Source organism: Odocoileus virginianus, chromosome 15 (genome assembly GCF_023699985.2).
Source record: "Odocoileus virginianus isolate 20LAN1187 ecotype Illinois chromosome 15, Ovbor_1.2, whole genome shotgun sequence".
NCBI classification, from domain to species: Eukaryota; Metazoa; Chordata; class Mammalia; order Artiodactyla; family Cervidae; genus Odocoileus; species Odocoileus virginianus.
In genome coordinates, this window is record NC_069688.1 from 65,286,450 (window position 1) to 65,300,536 (window position 14,087).

The following is a 14,087-nucleotide window of genomic DNA, read 5'->3' on the forward strand; positions in this document are numbered from 1 at the left end:
CATGTGCGCCTCTCCCACTGGACTGTGAATGCTACAAGGTCAGGAACCAAGTCCATGCCTCTAGTCCCATCCCCGGAGCCTGGCACACAGTCACTGCTGGCTCAGCAGATTAACAAAGGAAGAAGACACTGAAGAGAGGGGAAGGGAAGCACACCCAGACCGTGGGGAACTGAGACAGAGGGGAAGAGGGTCAGGTGGCTGTCTGGCAGCTTCACTCGCCGTAAAAGGGCAGCAAGGTTGCCAGGGACTTCTCCCTCTGCCTCTACGGCCAGAGTTCTCAAGAATTTTCTAGATCCTAGAGGATGGCTAAACTCCAGCCCTAGAAAAATAATGCTACTTTCTGGTTTCTGTTCCATGAACCCAAGACACTCTGTTGTTTAGGAGCTAAGTCATGTCCAACTCTTTTGCTCCCCTGTGGACTGTAGTCTGCCAGGCTCCACCATCCATGGGATTCTCCAGGCAAGAATCCTGGAAAGGGTTGCCATTTCCTTCTCCAGGGGGTCTTCCCAGATCAAGGATCAAATTTGTGTCTCCTGAATTGGCAGGCGGATTCTTTAGCACTGAGCCACCAGGGAAGCCCATAAGACACACCAGGAAATTACAAAACCCTGTTGATAATGGCCATGCATGCTCATGCCACTTCATTTTTGCAAAGCATCATGCCACTTCATTTTTGCAAAGCAAAGTCTCCAGCAGTCCTGGCCATGTCTTTGTTGTTTTTCAGTCGCTCAGTCATGTCCGACTCCTTGTGACCCCACGAACTGCAGCACGCCAGCTTCCCTGTCCTTCACCATCTCCTGGAGCTTCCTCAAATGTATGCCCATTGAGACAGTGATGCCATCCAACCATTTCATCCTCTGTCGTCCCCTTCTCCTTCTACCTTCATTCTGTCCCAGCATCAGGGTCTTTTCCAATGAGTCGGTTCTTCATATCAAGTGGCCCAAGTGTTGGAGCTTCAGCTTCAGCATCAGTCCCTCCAATGAACACCCAGGACTGCTCTCCTTTAGGATGGACTGGTTGGATCTCCTTGCAGTCCAAGGGACTCTCAAGAGTCTTCTCCAACACCACAATTTGAAAGCATCAATTCTTCGGTACTCAGTCTTCTTTATGGTCTGATTCTCACAACCACACATGACTACTGCAAAAACCATAGCTTTAACTAGACGAACCTTTGTCAGCAAAGTAATGACTCTACTTTTTAATATGCTGTCTAGGTGTGTCAACGTTTTTCTTCCAAGGAGCAAGCATCTTTTAATTTCATGCTGCAGTCACCATCTGCAGTGATTTTGGAGCCCAAGAAAATAAAGTCTCTCACTGTTTCCATTGTTTCCCCATCTATTCACCATGAAGTGATGGGACTGAATGCCATGATCTTAGTTTTTTTAATGTTGAATTGTAAGCCAGCTCTTTCACTCTCCTCTTTCACTTTCATCAAGAGGCTCTTTAGTTCTTCACTTTCTGCCATAAGGGTGGTGTCATCTGCATATCTGAGGTTGTTTATATTTCTCCCAGCAATCTTGACTCCAGCTTGTGCTTCGTTCAGCCTGGCATTTCTCATGATGTACTCTGCATATAAGTTAAATAAGCAGGGTGACAATATACAGCCTTGACATACTCCTTTCCCGATTTGGAACCAGTCTGTTGTTCCATGTCCAATTCTGTTGCTTCTTGACCTGCATACAGATTTCTCAAGAGGCACGTAAGGTGGTCTGGTATTCCCATCTCTTTAAGAATTTTCCAGTTTGTTGTCATCCACACAGTCAAAGGCTTTACCGTAGTCAATGAAGCAGTAGATGTTTTTCTGGAACTCTCTTGCTTTCTCTATGATCCAACAGATGTTGGCAATTTGATCTCTGGTTCCTCTGCCTTTTCTAAATCCAGCTTGAACATCTGGGAGTTCTTGGTTCATGTACTGTTGAAGCCTGGCTTGGAGAATTTTGGCCATGTCTTTAGTTTCTACATATTGACTTAACCCTTCAATAATTTGTATATAATGTTGCATATTTTTCCAGTCTTTTCAAGCCTTTCCATTCCCACTACTCTCAGGGAACGACTTTATCTCCTAATCTCCTCAAAAGATCAAATCTATTCTAATATATTTAGCATGCTCTGCATAAAGATTTTATTCATAGTGACTCCATACACAAAATATACTTTGGAGGGTGAGGAATACTGGTAAAAACTGATTTTTTTCCAGCTTTTTCCTGAGATTAAATCACAGGTTGAGATGTTTCTGAGGACAATTGCCTGTCTTGTGTTATATAGGAAGGTCATTCTCTGGCAGCCTGGCTCTATTTTTAGTCAATTTGGAGCCACTGGCAGTGGATATTAGGGCTATAAATATCCAGGGTAATAGTAATAAGGGGTTTAAGGTCCAATGAGCACTGGATGAACATGCTGTAACATCTCACAGCACGCCTTCCCAAGGCAAACACAGCCAACCAAGCGCTACAAGGCGTGCTTGGAACAAAGACAGCTCTTACCAACAGACCTCAGAGATACTGTGGGTTTGGTTCCAGACCTCTGCAACAAAGCAAATATCTCAATAAAGCAAGGCATACAAACTGCTTAGTTTCCTGGCGCGAATAAAAACGGTGCTGACACTCTCCCGCAGCCTATCAAGTCTGCAGTAGTATTATATCTGAGAATCAGTCTACAGGGAATTACCTGGCGATCCAGGTGTTAGGACTCAGCGCTTTCACTGCGGGGGCCTGCTTGGGAAACTAAGATCCTGCCTGCTGTGTGGTACAGGCAAATAAGTAAAACAATAAAAGAAAAAAGATCAGTGTGCATATCTTAGTTTAAAAATACACTATGACTGGACTTCCCTGGTGGTCTAGTGGTTGAGAATCCTCCTGTCAATGCAGGGGACACGGGTTTGATCCCTGGTCTGGGGAGAGCCCAAACATCCCAGAGCAACTAAGCCCGAGGGCACAGCTCCTGAAGCCCAGGCTCTAGGGCCCGAGAGCGCAGTACTGAGCCTGCGCACCGCAGTGAAGAGGCGTCCCCACTCCACGCAACCAGGGAAAGGCCCCCAGCAGCAGCGACCCAGCGCACTCATAAACAATTACCTTAAAAAACACACGATTGCTAATGCTGCCACCTGAGCGATCCGCAAGTCATAATCTTTTTGCAACAGTAACGTCAAAGATCCCTGATCATAGATCACATAACAAATATAGTAATAACGAAAAAGCAAGCAAGACCGCATGAATTACCAAAATGAGACACAGGGACACAAACTGAGCAAATGATGTTGGAAAAATGGTGCCCATTGACTAGTTCCACACAGAGCTGCTACAAACTTTCAGCTTACAAAAAAAAAAAAAAAGACGTTATCTGTGAAGTGCCGTAAAGCAAATAAAATGAGACATGCTGACATGAAGAAGCCAGACAGCTGTCTCTCCTCACTGGGAGCTGACAAGCAGGGGCCACCGCGCTCTCCGAGCCGTCTGGCTGAGCTGCTCTGTCAACCAACCATGGCAAATGCTCCCAACTTCTCCAGACTCTTTATTTCACCCTATTTTTAAGTAATAATTTGAAATAAAAATAATAAACGCCCCGTGACCCACACGTCAAATGCTCTTCCCGTTTTTTAGACTTCGTCTCACTTGACCTCGATAACAGTTATGCATATAGGTGTTATCATCCTCTGTAATCTACAGGGACGGAAATCAAGACACAGAGAAATTAGGAGGTTGACCCGGGCTTAAGCAATGTGGCTCGAGAGCCCGGCTCCTTCACCACTGCCCCAAGCACTCTGCCTTGCCTTTGAGATGAACAGTATTCAGTAAGGCATCAGAAATCAGGTCCCATCGTTAAACCATCTAAGGGTGCACAAGACTGACCATCAGCCTTAGGGCCAGCTATAGTCAGAGCAGAAGGCGTGGGATTCGACGGAACCTGGTTTGAATTCTGAGAGTGGGGAGACCTCGCGCGCAGGTACACTCAGTTGCTCTGTCGTGTCCGACTCTTTGCGACCCCATGGGCCAGCTCCGCTGTCCCTGGGCTTCTCCAGGCAATACTGGAGCGGGAAGCCATTCTCTCCTCCAGGGGCTCTTCCCCACCCAGGGCTTTGATCCACGCCTTCTTTGTCCCCTGCACCGGCAAGCGAATTCTGTACCACTGAGCAGGGAAGCCCTGTGAGAGTTTACCCAGTTACTAACGCTGTGGGTCTCTAAGCTTTCATCCTGAAAGTGAGAACACAGCTAACTCCTTCAAACGGTGGTTCTGAACCAGTGTTGGCAAACTTTTCCTGTGAGGGGCCAAATAATGAATATCTTAGGTCTTGTGGGCCACACAATGATCTACCTCAACTACTCAGCTTGTAACATCAAAGCAGCCCCAAACTACACAGAAAACAAGGAGGTAACTGTGTCTCAACAAAATTTTATTTACAAAATAAGCAGTGATCAGATCTGCCTGCAGGCTATGGTTCTCCAGCCTCTGATTTTGAGGATGACATGAGATAATATATGTACTTCGCATGATCCCTGGAATACAAGTCATCAAAAATGGTAATATAATTATGGTTTCAGCATGAGATGACTGATGCTTTGGAGCTGGATCAAAGAATATCCCAATCAAAATCAAGGACATTTAACATTTGCAGCAAACTCTGAAGTCTCCCTTAGGTAAATGGACAGTTTTCATAGACTTTTGAAATACTGATAAATTATCAGGACTCTACCCACAGTGTAATCTTATAATCTTACAGGTAAGGTTGCCGGAGACAGTTTTTGGGTTTTTTTTAGTATTTTCAATATCGGGGACATATTTATACTAAAAAAGTAGTTCTTGTTTATTTGCAAGTGAAATTTAACTGGGGCATCCTGGGAGTGGGTTAGGAAGGGTTGCTGTTGTCTATTTTGGCTTGCTTGTCTTTTCCTGAATCTGACAGTCCAACCTACAAACCTTTATGATGCCATAATTTGGAAACTGCTGGTTTTATCCCATAACAAGAATAGCCCAACACAAGCAACATTTTGTTCTTTCAGGGAGGAGAAGAATTGCATTCTTAAGGAATTATCCCCAAGGTTCAAAACTAATAAGTCCCCTGGGTAGAAGCCACCGAAACACTAAGACAACCAGTGCTCTGCACTCACTGGTGCCAAGAACAAGCTTAGGTCACCCAAGGAAAAAGTGCAATAATCTTGCATTTGTTCCTGCTGACTAAAGTCAAGCAGCTTCCTGGAAATTGTTTGGCGCTCCTCACATCACGATGTTGAATTAATATCTGAGCAGAATTAATGATGGAAAAACTCAATTATATCCAACATGTCCAAAGTTTTGCGGTTGGATTTGTCAGTAATCAAACTGTGTCCCAAGAAAGTCCATTTTGTCAGTAAACAAAGCTTCTGAGTGGAGAAGAGATATTCTGTGCATATAAACATGGGTGCCTAAATTCCTGATAAATATCTGATAATGAAGACATGGGTGGAGTAGTGTCTTCAGCCATCAGAGGTCTTCCAACAAGTGGGATTATTAAATCATTCTCAGGGGATTTAGGAGAAGAAAGAAAGAAAAAAATAATCTGGCTCAGCATGCCACAACTCAAAGTCTTTTCAAATTTTAAACAGGGAAGATGATATTTGGCATGTCCACAAAGGTGAAAAGCATCATGTTTTCACTAAAATCATATGGTATGTAGTATCCAAAGGCCAATATTTGAGTTTCAGGTCTACCACTTCTGAGCTGTGCAGCTTCGAATAATTCACTTGGCCTCTCTGAACCTCTGTTCCTATCACTAAACCAGAGGTGGGGGAACGCTCATCTCGGGACTGCCCTGGCGGTCCAGTGGTTAAGACGCCCCGCTCCCAAGGCAGGGGTCCAGGTTCAGTCCCTGGTCGGGGAACTAAGATCCTGCAGGCCACGTGGCAAGGCCAGAGAAAGGAAAAGAATGCTCATCTGTTATGGTCAGGGTCAAAGGAGATCAGTTAGAAAATACCTTGTGACTGACACAGCGACACTCCATCTGCTGTCATGCCTAGGGACAACACCATCATCTCTGGTGACGGAAGAGCAGAACAATGTTGTGTTGCTGTTATCTGCTGAAACCACACCAGGGGAATTACGCTCTCCTGAAATCTGTGTTAATTTAAATCTGTGTTAAGCCATAACAAAGTACCACAAACCAGATGACTTAAATAACAGAAATGATTGTGTCTCAGGCCTGGAGGCTTAGATGTCCAAAACCAAGGTGTCAGAGGGTTGGGTCCCTCCAGGGTCTGTTCCCGTCCCCTCCTCTCGGGTCCAAGGATGGCCATCTCCTCTCTGTGTCTCTTCCATCACCTTCCTCCCCATTTCTGTGTCAAATTTCCCCTTTTCACAAGGACGGTGGTCACAGTGGGTGACGGCCCACTGGACCTTACTTTGATTACCTCTGTAAAGATCCTTATGATGACTAATTGATGTGATTGGGCTAAGGGACACCCCTGTAGCTGGCAGAACATTTCTCCAGGTATCTGTGAGGGTGTTCCTGGAAGAGGTGAGCGTTTGAATTGGTTGAGTAAAGATTATCCTCAACAATATTGATCTGGACCACTTCATTCACTGGGGCTTGAACAGAAAAAAAAGAGGGAGGAGGAGTGAATTTGCTCTTTTTGCTGATTTGGGGCATCCATCTCCTTCCTCAATATCAGTGCTCCTGGTTCTCAAACCTTGGAATTCAGACTGGGACTTACACCATTAGCCCTGCAATTCTTTGGACAAACAGTAAATTACACCACCACTTTCTGGTCCTTCAGCTTGCAGACAATATATGAATGATCTTCTCAGCCTCCATCCTCGGGTGAGTCAATTTTTATAATAAATCTCTCTCTCAACTATTTATATATAGTTGGCCAAGGAGTTCATTCAAGTTTTTCCATAACCTGTAATGGAAAAACGCAAATGAACTTTTGAGCAAATCCATATGCACAGAAAATTCTTAAAGAGATGGGAATACCAGACCACCTTACCTGCCTCCTGAGAAATCTGTATGAAGGTCAGGAAGCAACAGTTAGAACTGGACATGGAACAACAGACTGGTTCCAAATAGGAAAAGGAGTACATCAAGGCTGTACATTGTCACCCTGCTTATTTAACTTATATGCAGAGTACATTATGCAAAATGCTGGGTTGGATGAAGCACAAGCTGGAATCAAGATTGCCAGGAGAAATATCAATAACCTCAGATATGCAGATGACACCACCCTTATGGCAGAAAGTGAAGAAGAACTAAAGAGCCTCTTGATGAAAGTGAAAGAGGAGAGTGAAAAAGTTGGCTTAAAGCTCAACATTCAGAAAACTAAGATCATGGCATCTGGTCCCATCACATCATGGCAAATAGATGGGGAAACAATGGAAACAGTGACAGACTTTATTTTGGGGGGCTCCAAAATCATTGCAGATGGTGACTGCAGCATGAAATTAAAAGACACTTACTCCTTGGAAGAAAAGCTATGACCAACCTAGACAGAATATTAAAAAGCAGAGATATTACTTTGCCAACGAAGGCCCATCTAGTCAAAGCTATGGTTTTTCCAGTAGTCATGTATGGATGTGAGAGTTGGACTGTAAAGAAAGCTGAGCACCGAAGAATTGATGCTTTTGAACTGTGGTGTTGGAGAAGACCCTTGAGAGTCCCTTGGACTGCAAGGAGATCCAACCAGTCCATCCTAAAGGAAATCAGTCTGGAATACTCATTGGAAGAACTGATGCTGAAGCTGAAACTCCAATACTTTGGCCACCTGATGCGAAGAACTAACTCATTTGAAAAGACCCTGATGCTGGGAAAGATTGAAGGCAGGAGGAGAAGGGGACGACAGAGGATGAGATGGTTGGATGGTATCACTGACTCAATGGACATGAGTTTGAGCAAGCTCCGGGAGTTGGTGATGGACAGGGAGGCCTGGCGTGCTGCAGTCCATGGGGTCGCAAAGGGTCAGACACGACTGAGTGACTGAACTGAACTGAACAACTAATATAGAACTTACCTTCAAATAAGGTCACATTTACAAGTATTAGGGGTCAGGACTTCAAGGGGGTAGGGGACAGATACCATTTAATCCACGACAAGATCTTTCATTTATTTTGTTAAAAAGTCACCAAACTGATTCACAGTGTTTCCCAACCAAGACCTACTTCTCAGATGAAAACATTTCACTCTACAGTGGAGATATACCTGCTTGTTGAGTGTCTAAAGGAGATTGATTATTCTCTTTAGAATAAAAATCTAAGACCATGGTCACGTATCTTTTCCAGACACCAGAATATTAGGCAATGTTTCTCTTTTCAAAGAACTCTCTTTATTCTGTAACATACATGTCATCATTTTTCTTATATTTAGCTTGGAAATAAAAATGCATCATACTGATAGAGAGATGTTAAAGTTTCTAGATTTCAAACTCTAAATTCTTCATTCAAGAAATGTATTTACTGGTTATGTCTCACTTCCGCATCAAGCCTATGATTGTTGACACATTTTACAATCAGATTCCTTCATTAAGTTAGAGGACTGAGAAGTGGAGACATAGGCATACACACATAGAGTGTCATATACGACAGATTTATACAACATAGAGTAGAAATGAAGTTTTTAAGTTAAATTAGACCCTTTTTAAACTCATGTTTTCTAAGCAACTCAATATCAGTATTTGGTCATCAACTGTCTTGCAATTTTACAAAATGTAAATGTCCCTCACAGAATGGACGTGTGGGAACAAGATGTACGTCTCAGATGGTCATCAAAGCATTCCTGGCAACACTGAAGAATAGAAACGACCTGACGTCCACCGCGAGGAGTTAGTTAAGCAAAGCACAAGACAGCCACAGGATGGAACAGAACTCATCACCCATGGAAGACCACGTTTTTGAAGAACATACAATGACATGGAGTAAAACACTTGGTATGTTTTACTGCAAAGCAGGCTATAGAAGGATACTCGTGATTCCAATTTTAAGACTACGTGTGCATAAAAGAATATAGAAGGGATATCCACTTACATGTTAATATGCTGGTCTCTAGGTACCCAAGATTGTAGATAATTTTTCTCCTGTTACTCTCCTTGTTAAATTTTTTCCACAAAATACATAAATCATAAAATGAAAATATGACTTTTTTAATAAATGAGAATTTTCTTCTGAAGTTTACTGCCTTAAACATTGTATAATTCACACCACTGGGTGACTGTTTTTCACAGGTCTTTGCACTAGACTCCTAGGGGATAACAGAGGGAGGTCAAATATGTATAAAGATCCGCTTCCAGGTGTGAAACAGGCTCACTGGTGGGAAGCTGCCATGCCCCACAGGGAGCTCAGGTCGGTGCCCTGCGGCGACCCGGAGCCGCAGGCTGGGGCGGGAGGGACGTTTACCGGGGAGGGGATGGATGTATGCACACAGCTGATCACGCACTGTAAGGCAGAAGCCGGCACAACATGGTAAAGCTACAACACGTCCATTAAAAAGTAAAAAACCAAATACATATAAAAATCATTATGCCTTGACACTCAGCACTATCGGCAATCCACTCCAGTGTTCCTGCCTGGAGAATCCCATGGACAGAGGAGCCTGGCAGGCTACGGTCCATGGGGTCACAAAGAGTCAGACACGACTGAAGCGACTTAGCATGACGCAGCACTTAGCACTATAATGCAGCTTATAAAATTATCAGAAAGCTGGATGAAGGACTCGGCATTTGATTTAGGTTGTTTTTGTTGTTTAGTCGCTCAGTTGTGTCCAACTCTTTTGGGACCCTGTGGACTATAGCCCATAAGGCTCCTCTGTCCATGGGATTCTCCAGGCAAGAACACTGGAGTGGGTTGCCATTTTCTCCTCCAGGGGATCTTCCTGACCCGGGGATCGAACCCAGGCCTCCTGCTTGCAGGTGAATACTTAATTGCTGAACCACCTGGAAAGCCCATTTAAGTTAGGCCTTTATGAAAAAGTATATTCTCAGTAAGGTACTTAGAATATAAAGAGGAGGGATATTCCTGACAGAGGAAATGGCTTAAGTGAACCAACATGCAACAGAATGCTAAGTCTCCTCTAGGAGTAACAAAAGTCCAGCATGAGTAGTTCTTAGAGTGTCTAACAGGATGCCAGGGGATAAGGCAGGAATACCAAGTCAAGAGATGGATGATCATAAAAATTTATCAGACAAAGACTTTTGAGAGGGAACACTGAGTGCTCTTAATAGCTACTAGAAGGTGACAGGCATTCACTAGAAAGACACAGGGAAACAAGGGCATATGGCTGCCCTACTGACGGCGGGGTCACAGTGGGCCTTAAATGCCAAGCTAAGTAAGATATCTGAACTTCATACCCGGAATCTTAGAATCTTGGAGTTGACAAGAAATGTCAATGCCCTCCAGCTTGGCCATCCCATCCCTACCTCCGTAACTGTTCCTAGAATATCTATCAAGCCTTTGCTTAAATACCTCTGTGACAAAGAACACACGGCCTTGGATCAGCTCTGTTAGAAAGTTCTTCCTTGTACTGAGCTGAAATTCATCTCCCTGTGTCTCCCACCCACGTGGCCCATTGCTGCCATCTCGGAGAGTCGGCACAGTCTAAGCTTTCTCCCGCAGGAGAGAGGAAGACGTGGAGACGGCTAAAGAGGCTCTCTGGACTTCTCTGCGGGTTAACCGTCCTGCAGCCGTCCTTACAGCAGCACGATGTGCGTTGCTCCTTGCTTTCTAGCTCCTAATGAGCTTTGAAAATGCCCCTCTCTTGTCAGCTGCCTGCTACTATCTTGGTTGGAGCCACCATCTCTTCTTGCTTATACCACAGCGATTCCTCCTAAGCCATTTCCCACCCCTTCTTTCTCTCTCTCTCTCATTGACCATCCCTCTAACCCATTGTCTATATTGATCTTTCTAAAACTGATCGATCTTTCCAAACTATGTTGATCTTCCACAAAACTGACTGTGACACTGCCCTGCTTACAACCTTCAATAGCTCCCTACTGCTCTGAGGTCAACCAGAGCCTCGCAGCGTGAAGTTCTAGTCCCACCCACCTCTCTGCTCTCGCCTCTCTCCTCCCCATGCCGCCCCGCCCCCGGTGCACGCACCTTGCCTCGGTTCCTTGCACAGGACTTTTGCCCCACCGAAGTCACTTCACCTACACGTGGAAGCTTCTTCCCTCCCTCCACCACCTGTGCCTTGATAACCCATTCTTCGCTTCTGGGTTTCGGTATAAACATCACTGCCTCTAGAAGTCTACCCTGATTCCATTAAGTCTGAATTAAAAACCCCTTAAGTGGTTCCTCACGACCTAAGCTCCCCCTATCACCGCAAGTATAACATTGAATTAAAGTCCCCTGCTTGTTCATCTAGCACCTTGCCTATACTGTGAGCGCCCTGAGAACAAGTCTGTGTTTTCAGCACCATGATCATCAGAATCTAAGCACAGTGGTTGAAACATAGTGTGCACATATATATGTATGTGTGTGTGTATATATATATTTATTTTTACATATATTATATATATATATTTTTTTACAGTATGGATGGATTTTATGGATTTTACCATAAGATGTGATGGGAAAACTTGAACGGACTTTTTGGCCTACCCAATATATGTATACATGCATGTGTACACATGTGTATATATATATATGTATGTATATATAAACATACTCTATACACATACACATACATATACATACTACACACACACACACATACACACACACACATATATATATATATAATTTTTCTGTAACATCTTACAGAAAAATCCAAATGAACTTTTTGGCCAACCCAATATATGTGCTCAAAAAAATGTATATATATGGCAACCCACTCTGGTATTCTTACCTGGGAAATCCCATGAACAGAGGAGCCTCGAAGGCTACAGTCCATGGGGTTGCAAACAGTCGGAGACAACTTAGCAACTAAACCATCACCACATACATACATGTGCTCAAAAAATGCTAATGAGTTCATATTTAGCACCCAGAACTAGATACAATTGTTCTAAATGTGGTCTGCATAACACATATTAGAGTGACAATTGCCTTACACATTCTATATTCCACACCTCTTTTAATAAAACCTAACATTATTTTAGCAGAAAACTTCATGATTGATTTCACTGTCCATTTAAGTCCCTACACCGTAAGTATATGAAGCCACCACTTCTGACTTTAACTTTCCCTCTTCTGTGCTCAAATGCACTCCCTCTCTGTGTCACACACACAATAATGTGCAAATGACTTTGGGCACACAAAATACATTTTTCACCTATTTTTGCACACTCCTTCCAAAGATAAAATATCAAAGTGTACTACAACGCATTGCTAACTCCTGGATCCCTAATCCTTAATTAAGCCTTGTCTCTTGAGCAAACGTGAGTAGTGTGCTATGCCTTCACGGATATTAATAATATTGAATAAAGCAGGAGTGGAGATGGACCCCAGGAGCACACCTTCTAAAGAGGTCCATCTGCCGATCAGCTATGCTTTAGTGAATGTGTTCTGACGGTCATTGATCCAGCCCACACGCATGCTTCTAACACGGGAGCACGTCATGAGATCTGGGCCCTTCCTAAAATCACAGTTTTTGAGTTGACTAGGTAAACTGAGTATAATTATGTTCCAGATGTCAATCCTTTCATAAACTTTGTTTTAGTTATCCTTTTTTAATAGATAATAAAATGGTCGCTCAGAGAAAAAGTCAAGCAGCTCACAAGTGCTCGAGCAGGGACATGACCCCCAGTGATTCAACTGCAAGTTCAACGGCACCCAGTCCACTGGGACCCTCCCAAAAGAGAAAATGTGTGTTCTTGGACTGAAGTGGGCTCCTGGTGATCACCGCCTACTCTCCCAAATGCCTGCTGAATGAATAACATCTTTGATTAGAGATTCTGAACCTGAGGTTCATGACCATGCCAGGGGGCCCAAGAGAAGTCTTGGACGAACCTCCTGAAAGTTTACAAAAAGCACCATATGGTGTATATGATACATTTTTTTCTAAAAAGTAATGTATATTTGAATTTCACAGTAATGTACTGGGTCTCCAAACAGTTCAAAGTACAATTTGCAGTTTAAATAGCTCCCTTTTAGAATGTCACCGTCACTCTCTATAGAATTCTGAATGCACATATTTCTTTAGAAAATCAAACTGAAGTTTTTCATCTCTAGTCTCCAAAGCCTCCATCACTCTAGCAGGCCTCAGACATCTCCTCTGCTGGTCCCTTCAGAGCCTTGTTTCTGGTGTCAAAACATGCCAGCTTGATACTTTGATGTCAGTTTATCAAAGGGCTCTCTCAGAGGCCCACCTTGAGACTCCTCTGGCCGTTCCAGGGCTGGAACGTTGAGCTTCTAATGCAGGGGGCACAGGTTCGATCCCCGGTCAGGGAGCTAAGACCCTACAAGCTGCGCAGCTGAAACAACAAAAGAAGGTCACCTCACTTGGGTTATCTCAAACACCCTGACAGTCTACAGCTTCACTTGTTAAATACTGGAAGACTGTGCCTGGCCCTGGTCATCAGGGTTGACGTTCATTCTTCATTCTTTATGTGTTGTATTATACATTGTATCTCTGTCATCTTATTCAACGCCTGAAGATCATTGCCACTGATCAGAATCGTACAAGAATTCACATAAACGCATTGCACGTCCCCCCGGGTCCAGAGGACAGGCTCAAAGGACGCGAGGACAGACAGAGCTGATCCTGCCCTCGAAGAGCCCACGGACCAGTGGAGGACGGCCAAGCAAGCAGAGACTTGCAGCAAGAACGGTACGTGCTCTGACGGAAGAGAAGAGGAGACTCCGGGAGAGAAGGAAAGGACCACCCACCCTGCTGCAGGATAAGGAGCTGATGGCCTGGGCGGTCTCCAGGAGAGGGGCTGCCAGCCAAGTCTAAGAGAAAACGTAAGTCAGACCAGGCCCAAGAGAAGGACACGGAGGAAAGTCAGGGTGAGGAACAGCTTCACATGCCTGAATTTACACACTGCATGCATATGGTGCGCATCAAACGTGCATCACACGTGCAGAGGGAGTGGGTAACTGCCAAGAGATCACACTGAAGACAGAGGTGAAGGGCAAGTCCAGAGCTCCCGTGTACGTCAACACTGTTCTCAAAAGGAAAAACCAGGAACCCA

The 14,087-nt window shown here is 44.2% G+C and overlaps 1 protein-coding gene across 5 annotated transcripts in view; it reads right to left on the minus strand.

Moving 5' to 3' along the window:
- ENPP2 (ectonucleotide pyrophosphatase/phosphodiesterase 2) overlaps positions 1 to 14,087 on the minus strand; it is a 131,612-nt gene that overhangs the window by 113,745 nt on the left and 3,780 nt on the right. The window lies entirely within an intron of this gene.